The 13507-nt window shown below is 43.0% G+C and overlaps 1 long non-coding RNA gene across 1 annotated transcript in view; it reads left to right on the top strand.

Annotated features, from left to right (window-relative positions):
- LOC140914103 (uncharacterized) overlaps positions 1 to 11451 on the top strand; it is a 33246-nt gene extending 21795 nt beyond the window's left edge. The window contains exons 4-6 of the long non-coding RNA XR_012159769.2: positions 573 to 708; positions 6101 to 6184; positions 11168 to 11451. This is a non-coding gene — a long non-coding RNA (uncharacterized LOC140914103). The remainder of the gene's footprint in view (positions 1 to 572; positions 709 to 6100; positions 6185 to 11167) is intronic.
- Positions 11452 to 13507: the final 2056 nt, after the last annotated feature.

Here is a 13507-nt window from a genome sequence, read left to right as displayed (position 1 = left end):
CCTGACTTGGCAATTGCTGTGTTCCAGAGGGCAAGGTCACATAGTGGGTGTGGTGATTCCTGTATGTGCATTATAGAAGCAAAATACTAAACACATTCCAAAATACTTTGTTTTTCAAGTTCATAATTTTTTTTTGCATCAGTGAAATTTTCATCTAAAGGGGACATAAAATATTGTGTGCTGTCTGTATGTCCACCATGCTTCTGAGGCAGCTTTCCACAGAGTATTCTCAAAGCATGTAGACAGTGTCTCTTTGAATTTCCAGTGGAGATTGGTTACTACTTGGTAGAAGTGGAATAGGTGAAGTCACAAGGCATTTCTTCTCGTCTCTTGATTGGCCAAGCCTACCTCAGGAGAAGCAATTTGACCTGTTTTCTCAGAGGGAATGCCAGCATTTGGTGCCTGATGTAAAAGAATTGACTCCATTGGGCATTGGATCAGACTCTTTGTGTGCTCTTTTCAGGTCAACCAAAAACAAAGTTACTTTTCCAGGGGCCTGAACCCTGGAATTTCTTTGAGCTATTCACAAGGGTTCAAGAGTTCTCTGTGTGCCTGTCTATTGCTCCCAGCAGCAGTGAAGGAAGAGGGGACTGCTTTTGTCTTCTAAATTCTGAAGACCATCATCCTGGACTGAGGAGGATGACTGCTATCCACCAATGTCACCAGAGGAGCTGAAGGCCCTTCGCCTCAGAAGACCAAGTAGTATTGGTGAGGTTTGTCAGGACTTGTCTTCCATAGAGGGAAAAGAAAATGTGTGGGACAGAAAGAAATGAAAATATTTGCACAACTTATTGTATATAGTTCAGCAAGTACATTAGGCTTCTCAGACACTGTAGAAATGTACAGCATTCTTGTTGTTTATTATTTTTCAATAGTGTCTCAGAGCCTCAGGCATGGCTCAGGTTGTGGTGTACAAACAACAACAAAAAATCCCAGCCCCAAAGAGCTTACAGTCTAAGGCCTTGTATTCACTATACAATTAAGTCAACCTATGTTAGGTCAATATACAGCCATTGCAGTAATTACTGTGGTTTTTCATATCCACATTATCCTCCCCCTGCCAGTGGTGCATGTCCTCACCAAGAGCGCTTAGAATAGAGTCATAGAATATCAGGGTTGGAAGGGACCTCAGGAGGTCATCTAGTGAGTCCAACACCCTGCTCAAACCAGGACCAATCCCCAACTAAATCATCCCAGCCAGGGCTTTGTCAAGCCTGACCTTAAAAACCTCTAAGAAGGAGAGGTTTCAGAGTAGCAGCCGTGTTAGTCTGTATTCACAAAAAGAAAAGGAGGACTTGTAGCACCTTAGAGACTAACAAATGTATTTGAGCATAAGCTTTCGTGAGCTACAGCTTACTTCATCGGAATGCATCCGATGAAGTGAGCTGTAGCTCACGAAAGCTTATGCTCAAATACATTTGTTAGTCTCTAAGGTGCCACAAGTCCTCCTTTTCTTTTTAAGGAAAGAGATTTCACCACCTCCCTAGGTAACCCATTCCAGTGCTTCACCGCCCTCCTAGTGAAAAAGTTTTTCCTAATATCCAACCTAAACTCCCCCACTGCAACTTGAGACCATTATTCCTTGTTCTGTCATCTGGTACCATTGAGAATAGTCTAGATCCATCTTCTTTGGAACCCCCTTTCAAGTAGTTGAAAGCAGCTATCAAATCCCCCCTCATTCTTCTCCTCTGCAGACTAAATAATCCAAGTTCCCTTAGCCTCTCCTCATAAGTCATGTACTCCAGCCCCACTAATCATTTTTGTTGCCCTCCACTGGACTTTTTCCAATTTTTCCACATCCTTCTTGTAGTGTGGGGCCCAACTTAAGTGGAGCAGTGTGGGGGGCTGACAGCAGCCTCTCAGCACGGAGAAATACAATGCTGACAGGTTATGTAAGTAATGCAGTATTGTAGCGGGGTGGTCACCCGCTCCTGCCTGGAAGGGCTTAAAACAGCCCTCAGAGAGGGCTGAGGCAGAGGAAAAGCGGGGCTGATTGGGGTGTGGCCACAGCTGAGGCTGCCTCCCAAACAGACCTAGCTGGTCCTATAAAAGCCAGTGAAGCCAGGAGCAGAACTCTCTCTCTAGCCTGTTGAGAGGGAGGGACCTGGCTGCTGGAAGCATACCAAGGTACCTGAGGTGGAGCAGGGCTGGGAGAAGGCCAGAGGAGCTGGGGAGCTCTGGCCTGGAAACCCCCCAGACTGCAGGCCAAGTGGAAGGCCAATAGGCAGAGGCAGCCCAAGGGGTAGGCAGAGGCAGCAGGTCCAACCCCCCTTGCCTATGATGAGTGGCACTTACACTGCAGTTGGCCCCAAAGAACGGGGGCTAGGTGATGACTGGCAGTGGCCATAGACTGAGGCGAGGTGGGGGTAGAGGGTTGGGGGTTCCCTGGGGAGGGGAGACCCAGATCTTTGCAGGGTACTGCAGGTGGCAGCACCCCGACATGAAAGGGGGTACCGAGGTCCAGAAGAGACTTGGGGCCCAGCGGCAAGCAGGACACCAGCCTGTAGGGGGCGCTCTGGAGGCTGGAATGCTAATTCCCTGGACGACCAGCAGGAGGCGCCGCAGGGATGAGTCTCGCTCCGTTACAAGTATCTACACGGACACTACGCCACCCTAACTACATCGACCTAAGCACTAGGCCTCTCATGGAATGGAGTTATTAGGTCAGTGTAGTGGGGGACTTATATTGGTGGGAGCAACACTGTATGTGGACATCTACAAAGTTAGGTCAACATAAGCTGCCTTATGTCAGCCTAACTCTGTAGTGTAGACCTGGTCTAAGTATAAGACAAGAGACAACAGTAGGAGACAGACAGACAGGAGAACACCAGGAAACAATATCAGTCAGCTCACCAGCTCCATTACTGTATTACTGTCAAAGCATTAGAACTTTCTACATATTCTCTGGGAGAGCTGATTCAAGGATGTCCTGCTTCCTCACCTTCCCTTAGACTTGTAAATGAGAAACAAATAAAATGTATGTAGAACTACTTCTACTCTACACATCAGGAAACACCCTTTATCTCACACCAGCTGGATATCTTCATTGCCCTTCATCACCAGACACATTCATCAAACATGACAAATGCCTCCAAAATGCTAAATCACTCCTCTCCATTTCAATGGCTGCATGATAGTTATCATACCCCTAGTCAGTTTTAAAATATGTACATGCCAAACTGAAATACCTACAGCTCCTACCAGGGATACGAGAACAGGGGAAGAAAACTATGAGTTCCAAATGAATTTTAGTTTTTTTTCACTTGCTCAAAAAATAAAGTTGAGATAAACTCATGAATTGTTCTGGGACTTCCAGACATTTTCCTGCTAATTAAGCTATGACCTGTGAAGTGTGAAATGAAAATGCAAATTCTTACAAATGCAGTTTTATTGATCTAGTGGAATGCTCAGTTCCATGGCCTTTGCTACATAGTTAGCTTGGACAGCTTCAATTATCCTCTTATGTGAAAACTACAGGGTTTGGATTACAAGGGGTTGTAAATGAACAAATGCCTTCATGCTTCCTTGGAGGAGAGAACTGTACAAAGCGTGGCCTCTGGCGGTGGGGGCGGGGTCTGCATGCGCGCGCGGGGGGGGGCCGCCTGGGGCCTCGCCACCGCGTGCATTTTTTCAGTACCTTGTTTTAGTCTGGAATTCTTTCAATTTCTGTAATCTGGCGCTATGCAAAAGTGTTTTTGTTTGTTTGTTTGTTTGTTTGGGTTTTTTTGGAGGGATAGCTCAGAGGTTTGAGCATTGGCCTGCTAAACCCAGGGTTGTGAGTTCAATCCTTGAAGGGGCCATTTAGGGATCTGGGGCAAAAATTGGGGATTGGTCCTGCTTTGAGCAGGGGGTTGGACTAGATGACCTCCTGAGGTCCCTTCCAACCCTGATATTCTATGATTCTATGAAAAATGTTGAGAGGTTTTTGAGGGGGAGGGATAGCTCAGTGGTTTCAGCATTGGCCTGCTAAATTCAAGGTTGTGAGTTCAATCCTTGAGGGGGCCATTTAGGTATTTGGGGCAAAAATTGGGGATTGGTCCTGCTTGGAGCAGGGGGTTAGACTAGATGACCTCCTGAGGTCCCTTCCAACCCTGATATTCTATGAAAGCCTCCAAAGACGCACCCAACTGCTTCCTTACTCTCTCTTTCCCCAAGCTGTTCTCTATCTTACTTCCTGCAGGGACCCGTGCCACTCTTCCTGTCTCTGGGAAAACTGGTGACCATCTGGTACTTTGTGATGCTTCTTGAACTGGGATAGGCCACTTCCTGGGTCTTTTGGGAGTAGCCAGGTGGTTGGTGTAATACAGTTTCCTGCAATATCCTGGACAAAGCTTATTGAATTAAGTTCCTGTATCATTGTGGGCCAGGGATTGTATGCAGTTACATGGGGGAGGGGGACCATAGCCCTCTAGGAACTAAGAATAGTAGTGGGTAGTTAGGCAAATTCACTCAGGTTATAACACCTTCAGAGAGCTAACACCACCTGGGGAAAGGCTCCCATATACTGGTTCAAACTAGACTCTCCAGTGACCAATAGACAAAGAAAGGACTTTTGGTTAAATAGCCTGAGTTAAAACAGACTCAGGGCCTTCTTTCTGATCCAGCAGCAATCAGGACCTTCTATCCAAGGATGGCCTCAGGCCTTCCTAGTAAGGGTTGGATGGACATGACCCAGTCCATGTGCTTGTTCTGAACTAACAGCTGTTATAAACTTATGACCACAGGAGAAAAATGGTTGGTAGGATTTGAAGGACAGTTGACTGGCCAGAGTGATCTCTGGGACGCTTATTAGCATGTGTGTAGGTTCTTTTATCATTTGAATATGTTGTTGCTGTAATGCTTTTACCTTAAGAATAAATGCACTTGCTTAGAAAGAGCTGTGTGGTAACTTAACTGTGGCAATTACATTGTTCAATTCTCTGAGGAGAAAAGTGAACAAGCCTGCTGAGGCAATCTGACTTTGCTGGGGAATACACAGTTTAGCCAGGGATCTGTGCAGCCTGGAAATACTCCTGTCAGGAGGTAGAGAAAGATGCATGTCTCTGTTTGAGAGAGGTGATGGCTGGGGATCCAGGAACCTAAGAGTGCGTGCCCTTGCTAGACCACACAGGGGCAATACAGGTGCAGTTGTCCTGAACTGTCACATTCACCATAAGGCTTAGTAAGGCAAAGTAACTTAGGAATCCAAAGGCATCTCTAGCAGCTACCTTCCTACCTACCTGTAGCTCACGAAAGCTCATGCTCAAATAAATTGGTTAGTCTCTAAGGTGCCACAAGTACTCCTTTTCTTTTTGCGAATACAGACTAACACGGCTGTTACTCTGAAACCTTCCAGAAAGAGAAGCCCCAAAATCCTTAATTTCCAGTAAGCACACTAGGATGATCCCTGGTTTTAATTTAGCAGTCTGCATTGGAAGAGGATGTTTCCCTCTTGTTCTACTCTCTGTATTTGTGGAAGAGAAGGAGGTTAAGTAGAAGAAAGGAGCTTGAGACTACATCCAGGCCTCCTCCTAGAAAATCCAGCAAATTTGGAGTGGGTAGTGGTCCCAACTGGCTGGCTCACAAAGATACACAAGTAAGAACACAGGAATGGTCATTCGGAAGCTCACTGGATTTACTGAGAAAGTGGGAGGTGGGAAGGGACTCTGGCTAGCAGGGGATGTTTTCAGAAGTGTTTTGGCTGTTTCCCATCATATAAACATTCTCTACACATTTGTAAAAATGTATCAGAATCAGGATGAGTTGTGAAGGCTTGAATGAGTATCGCTCTGAGCTCTACCTATAATAACTGCTCCCAGGGAATTGAGTTCTATTCCCATCAGTGTCACTATAGAAAAGTCCCATTAATTGGGTGAGCTTCCCTTTGGAAAGGAACTTTTATGAGGCTTAAATGAGGTCTGTAAAACACTTTGAGGTCCTTAGATAACAGGTACCGTAGAAATGCTAAACGATATTAAAAACAAAATACTAAAACATCAAATTTACTGTTGCAGCTAATATCTTTTGTGCTTAATGGGTTTGAAAGTGTTGCACTGTATATTCCATTGTTGTTTTACAATCAGGTTAGTGTGTAAATCTGCCTCTTTTTATTATGTAACAGGTTACTTGTTTTCTGCTGAGTTGCCAAGGAAATATGCTGGGTTCATCTTGTGGAGTGTTTTCATGTTGTTTTCCCTTAATGTTGGTAAGTGAAGTTTCCTGTTTCTTATTATATATTCCTTTATTTTCATCCTCTTCAGTGTATTGGGTGTGTCTTCAGGCATTAAAATTCCATTCCTTCTGTATGGGGGATTTAATGTTTGAAAGACACTGAAAGAGAAGCTTTGAGATCATCAAGGCCCAAAACATTGGAGTTATTTTAAAGAAGAAAACTTACAAAAATCTAAAACTGAAACCAGTGCTTTATGAATTTTAAAGGGTTTTAACAACTGAAAGACGCTGAAAGGGAAACTATCAAGACATCTTGGCCCCAAAATTAGGTTTTATTACAATATATATTTTTTGCAAAATCCAAAATTTAAAATCAGTGTTTGTAGATTTTTCTAAAACAACCTCAGTGACAACTGTATAATTGTTTTATAAATTTAAGCATTCCTTCTTTGGTGTTTTGCAACCCAAATACAAGAACCTTGTGTTTCATACATAAAAACCAAAAACTGACAAGGAGAAAAGAGGGGAATTTTTTATTTATATTCAGTTGATACATGATTCCAGAATCCTGAAAGCATTGAAATACATTCTTCCATGAAGCAAAATACTGACTGATGCATTTGCTTAGATCTATGCGGAGCACTTTAGTATTTGTTCCATTTTGTAGCTGTGCAAAGGAGAGTTTTTAGTTTTCGTTTTTAACATTTTTTTGCAACACAATTTCCATTAAAGCTGAATGCTGAATTTGTGCTGCACAAAAAAGTGCTAATGTTGCAAATGTCATAGAATGCAAAACCCACCTTGAAGTCGATGGGAATTCTGCATCTGGAGTACTTAAAGAGTATGGCCACGAATGGAACGATGATCCAATGGTTAGGGTGCTAGCTTGGAATTTGGGAAATCTGTGTTTAATTCCTTGCTGTTCTACAGACTTCCTGTGTAACCCTGGGGAAGTCATTTAGTCTTGCTGTGCCTCAGTTCCCCATCTGTTTAAATGGGGCAGGCAAAGGGATATTGTGAGGCACTCAGATACTAAACTAATGGGGCCCATATAACTCATGATTTCAACAATTTCCATACCACCATCAACCTCAGCCTGGACCAGTCCACACAAGAGATTCACTTCCTGAACACTACGGTGCTCATAAGTGATGGTCACATAAACACCACCCTATACCGGAAACCTACTGACCGCTATGCCTACCTACATGCCTCCAGCTTTCATCCAGACCACACCACACGATCCATTGTCTACAGCCAAGCTCTACGATACAACCACATTTGCTCCAACCCCACAGACAGAGACAAACACCTACAAGATCTCTATCAAACATTCTTACAACTACAATATCTACCTGCTGAAGTGAAGAAACAGATTGACAGAGCCAGAAGAGTACCAGAAGTTACCTACTACAGGACAGGCCCAACAAAGAAAATAACAGAATGCCACTAGCATTCTTGTTGCAAACGCCTCCAACGCATTATTAAGGATCTACAACCTATCCTGAAGGATGACCCAACACTCTCACAAATCTTGGGAAGCAGGCCAGTCCTTGCCTACAGACAGCCCCCCAACCTGAAGCAAATACTCACCAACACAGCGGGGGCTGTGAGAAAACCTGGATTTGTGCTGGAAATGGCCCACCTTGATTATCATCCACATTGTAGGGAGAGTGGACACTTTGGATAAGCTATTACCAGCAGGAGAATGAGTTTGTGTGTGTGGTTTTTGGAAAAGTGGGGGAGGGTGAGAAAACCTGGATTTGTGCTGGAAATGGCCCAACTTGATTATCATACACATTGTAAGGAGAGTGATCACTTCAGATAAGCTATTACCAGCAGGAGAGTGGGGTGGGAGGAGGTATTGTTTCATGGTCTCTGTGTATATAATGTCTTCTGCAGTTTCCACAGTATGCATCCGATGAAGTGAGCTGTAGCTCACGAAAGCTTATGCTCAAATAAATTGGTTAGTCTCTAAGGTGCCACAAGTACTCCTTTTCTTTTTGCGAATACAGACTAACACGGCTGTTACTCTGAAACCTACACAAAGTAAAACTATTTCCCCATGTTTATTCCCCCTCCCGCCCCCCCCCCCCGCATTGTTCCTCAGCCGGAACTGGCCCACCTTGATTATCACTACAAAAGGTTTTCCCCCCCAGCCCCGCTCTCCTGCTGGTAATAGCTCACCTTAAGTGATCACTTTTGTTACAGTGTGTATGGTAACACCCATTGTTTCATGTTCTCTGTGAATATAAATCTCCCCACTGTATTTTCCACTGAATGCATCCGATGAAGTGAGCTGTAGCTCATGAAAGCTTATGCTCAAATAATTTGTTAGTCTCTAAGGTGCCACAAGTCCTCCTTTTCTTTTTTCATGGATATAGATAGTTCTCACACATTATTATTCTGTTCCCAAACAGAAACCTTTAACCAAAAAATTAATGTTAAAAGTGTATTTCAGTGGAGTCCCACTACCATTCAAAAAGCATTTACAAAATAAAAAAGCAAATGTTAGGAAGTCTGGATATGAACAGTTAAGGTATTTGGCTAGTTTCCCCATTCCTCTGCCGCTCCCATCCCTACCAGATGGGTTTAGGCACCCAAATGCCACTGAAATTCAATGGGAGTTGGGCATCTAACTTTGCCTTCCCTTATTTGTCTCTGTGGGAATGTCTGCATGAGGATAAACAACCTGCAGCTGGCTCGGGTCAGCTTACTCAGGCCTGCCTGGGTTGGGCTCCGGAGTTGAAAAATCGCCGTGTAGATGTTCAGGCTTGGTCTGGAGCCCAAGCTCTGGGACTCCGTGAGGGTGGAGGGTCCCAGAGCTTGGGCTCCAGACCAAGCCCTGAACATCTACACGGCGATTTTTCAACCCTGCAGCCCATGCTCCGCACACCTGAGTGGGCTGACCCAGGCCAGCTGTGGCCGTGCCCCGGGTCTTTTATCCCTGTGTAGATGTACCCTATCTCCCTCCCTGGCCCTGTACCCATTTCAAGGCTGTGCACATTATTTTAGTCTCTTCGGATAAAATTTCGAAAGGGCCTAAGGGTAATGTTTCTAAAAGGGCCTAAATCATTCAGGAACCTAAATCCCTTTGAAAGCCAATGCAAGTTAAGTCACTTAGGAGCCTAAGTCCCTTTGGGACTATTTGAAACTTTCCCCCTGGTATTAATTCACAGGCTGCCCTTTATAGAGTGGCTGAATTAATTCAAGTGTTTTCAATGGTGAAAGGTTGCAGTTTCTCAGGTATCATCCTTTCCCTCCTTACTGCCAGGGGGGAGGGTGCTGCCAAGTTCAGCCTGTGGTAGCCATTTATTGGAACTGCCATTGAAAAACTGAAAAAAATCCAAAACTTTGGTTGGAAGGTTTTTGATGAACATATGGCATTTCTTATGTAAAGCACACTTTAAAACGTTAGTGTTTTGAAAATCTAATTTTCCAGCAAAAAACAGCTAGAGACCTGGGGATTACAGATTATTCACATGCATGGTCCCACATTCAGCCATTGCAAACTGCTACTGTTTGACCTGCACCCAAATGGTGAGGAAAGGACATTTGTCACATGCCTGTTGACAAGAACAAAGTGGTCTCGTGATGCTGCCCAAGCTCAATAAGATTCATATAGCACAAATGGTTGCATGGAAGCAACATTCTCTTAAATTCAATTTAATAATCCAAACTGTAAACACAGTTGAGGGGAAAATATTTGAAGATTGATTTTTTTCCCCTAAAGTAAAGATTCTCTAAGTGGTGACTCTTAGAAGCCAATTGCCTTACGAAATATATCTATTTTTTACCTAGCATTTGATACAAGTTTATCTGTCAAAATGAGGAGGGATGTCAAAAAGTTTAAACCTGTTTGCAGGAAACCTATTTGGTGTGAAAACCTGTCAGGCTCCTGGCAGGAGAGGATTTCCCTAGCTGAGAATTACAAAAGAATATCTTCATTTAAAAGATGAGTTTAGAAGTAAGCATATAAAGTCATCTGAGGATGTTACCGGTATTAGCAAAAAGCCTCAGCCCAGAGTTAGAAAGCCTGCTGCTAGCATCCTTAACTAGTAAAGGCTTTATTACCTGAAAGGTGAGATCAGATGGAAAGTCAGCATTGTTGGGGGCAGGGTGGGAATGAGCTAGTGGGTTTGGGAAGAAATCTTGCACAGCTGTTCATCTTGCTATTGTCCTTGAACTGTACTCTGGGGTGAAATTTTGTTTATTGCAGGGGGACTGAGCTTGTAATAATGCAGACACCATTGGCATTATCATACTTAATGGTTCCCTATAGCTACAATGCCACCAGAAGTAGCCATGTCTCAGTCCCGATTCATTTCACTTGCAGAACATCCACTGGGTCAAAGGAAGGAGGAACACTGTCCAGTGTGCACCTCACTCTTTTCTGGCTCTCACAGAGGAAGGAATTCTCCTTCTGTGGAGAGACATCACTTCACCCGTCACTGAAATGCAGCCACCGTTGGGGTGGAATGCAGCTATTGTTTAAGAGGGGCCAGGCACCACATGATCATTTTGGGAGCGAGGGAAATGGAAGACTTTAGACCAGCATTCTGTGAGTCTAATGACCTCAACTCCATTTGACTTCTGGCCCTGTAATTGTAAGTCCAAATCCCTACATGTTGTCAAGACCTCCAATGTACCCATCTGAAAGATGGTATTTCCAAGAAAACACTGCCCCTTTACACGATGTTAGGAATTGGCTCAGTACACAGCTCAGAAGGAAGAGAGCCACCTCCTGAATTATCAAACCCTGTTGGAAGTTCATGCTGGATGTTATACATATATATATACATACACACTACACATAAACGTGTTCTGGACAGGCCCTCATACAGCTTAGCTTGTCAGAAGTGCTGAAACTGCAAGCCAAGTTGGTATAATTGCAGCCTATAATGAATCCTATGAGCTTCCTGTTAAAACCCCACCAAACAGCTCTCTTGTTCTTGTCTGAAATATTAACCTCTTTTTTTTTTTTGTAATTTAATATGTAATTTCCATCCATAAACAGGTTAACCTCATCGAAGAAAGCTGCTTCCCACACTGGCTGCCAGCCAACCCAGATGCAGTTTGCAAGTGAAAACCTGTCATTGATGTGATATTACATATGAACTATAGTTTTGTATAGAGATGGGTAGCAAGAGTACCTTCCTTGGGCAGGGGTCAGATAATATGTGTATTTTGGATGTGTTTGCTCCATAATTTACTTTGATTGTGGCAGTATAAGATACTGCAATTGTGTAAAAAATTTGCTTTATTCCATTATTTTTCTAAAAAATCTAATCTTATTTTAGCATCTGCCTAGTTTTAATAAAATTCTGTTTTAGCAATAATTTTACTGTGTGAAAGTCTAATAGTTTTTAGCTTCATTTTGTCCAGGGGAATATCTCTTGGTGAGAGAATTTTATATTAATGTTTAATGCACGTTCCAAGTCCACTTTTGGAAGATCTGTATTTGATCAGCAGTTGATGCAGTGCACTTTTCACCAAAGCAAAATGGGTTATATCTTCCATGCAATAGCTGCAAGATTAGATTTTATTCCCTTAAGTAAAATAATTGTGGAATCAAAAGTTTCAGTTTCAGCACCAGTTAAAGTTATAGTTTAATTCCTGCAACTATTTAAACTGTCACTGCCTTTCTATCAAAAATATTTATTTGAGCACAACCCCCTATCCCCATTTAAAGTGACTGATCAGAATTTTTCATCATCTGTCTTTCTACTGTTGTCAGCAGCAATCTGATCATCTCACGCCCCCGCCTCACCCGAGTTAAGAAGAAAGGTGGAAGACGAGAGCATTCAGTGAACATACAATTTTCCCAATTGCTTGAAGGCTTACACTTGGTGATATACAATGGTATGAAAGGTTTTGGAGAAATGTGCATTCAGTGTAATCCTCTAAATCCATTGTGCCATGTCCTCTTTCAGAATGCCCAATTACCTGAATGATTTGAGAAAAGTAAAGCATTAGAATGGCACCCAATTAGTCTTTAAGACCAATATATGTGATTCCCTTTATACTGTAAAGTCTCAGGGCTTGCCCTGCAAGGTGCTGGCCACTCTGGCCGTAATCCAGCAAAGCACTTAAGCACATGCTTAACTTTAAGCATAGGACTTGAAAGCCCTGGGTGCTACTGGATGTTGAGCACTTTTGTAAAACTGGGTCCCCAGAAGTAGTGATACTCAGCACTTTTCATCCACAGGTGGGTAAGCATCCTTATCCCCATTTTATAGATGGGGAAACTGAGGTCCAGGGAGGTAAAGTGACTTGCCCAAGTTAACACAGCCAGTCAGGGAAATTTTTGAATTACCACTCAGGTCTCCTAATTCCCAAACTTTATGCTCGATCCACTAGATAACAGGTGATCAGGAATGGTCTAGATAATAGTTAATCCTGGCATGGGTTCAGGGGACTGGACTAGATGACCTCTTGAGGTCCTTTCCAGTCCTATGATTCTATGACGCAGCCATTGTAATGTGTATGCAGTAGTGTTATAACCATGTTGGTCCCAGGATATTACAGAGAGAGGTGAGGTAATATCTTTTATTGCACCAGCTTTTGTTAGTAAGAGAGACAAGCTTTCATTGTAACGCATAATTTGTTATATCTGCCCATGAACTAAAGCACTATCCACATGTGCACAACAGGGTGATTTTACTGAGTTACTGCATGGTATTGATGTACAAACATCTACAGTGTCATAGTTCAACTCAGAGGCTGGGTCTTCAGATTTGCCCAGCTGATCATATTAGAATAGACTTTCTCACAATATTTTGGGGCTTTTTATCTTATTTGGAATCTGGAAATGTTGAACCACACAAAAATGAGAAGTAATAGGAGGTATAAATGTGAATGGACATTTTCAAACATCCAAGTAAGAATCAGTTGTATCTAAAAATGGGCAAAGGTGCAGGAATTGATGGAGGAGTTCTTGAATTTTCTAAGCCAGTTCAATCCCTAGTGTACATACTAATTTCTGAGATAATTGTTACACAATTTGCTGAACATAATCAAGTGTTATCTGTGCCCTGTAAAATGAAGCCACGGCTAATATTTTGACTAACCGCAGGGGTGATTTAACAGTTACACTGAAATGAGAATAAAGACTTGTTAATGACCTTTAAAAATCACATCATTTACTTCTGTGCTATTTGTAGTTAAGCCAAACTAGCCACAAAGGGGTACATGTTCCTTTCAGTGCATGCATGCAACTCCTGTTAATACTAATGGCAGATGCATACCCATTGAGAAATGTCAATCCCCCTAAACCAGACTTATCACCCTGGTGTGACAGCATCAGGAAGCACTGTGATGGAGGAGGAGAGAATTTTCTATTCTAATTGCACAACTC

This window comes from Lepidochelys kempii, chromosome 7 (assembly GCF_965140285.1).
Source record: "Lepidochelys kempii isolate rLepKem1 chromosome 7, rLepKem1.hap1, whole genome shotgun sequence".
NCBI classification, from domain to species: domain Eukaryota; kingdom Metazoa; phylum Chordata; order Testudines; family Cheloniidae; genus Lepidochelys; species Lepidochelys kempii.
This window is presented reverse-complemented; position numbering and strand designations above follow the sequence as displayed.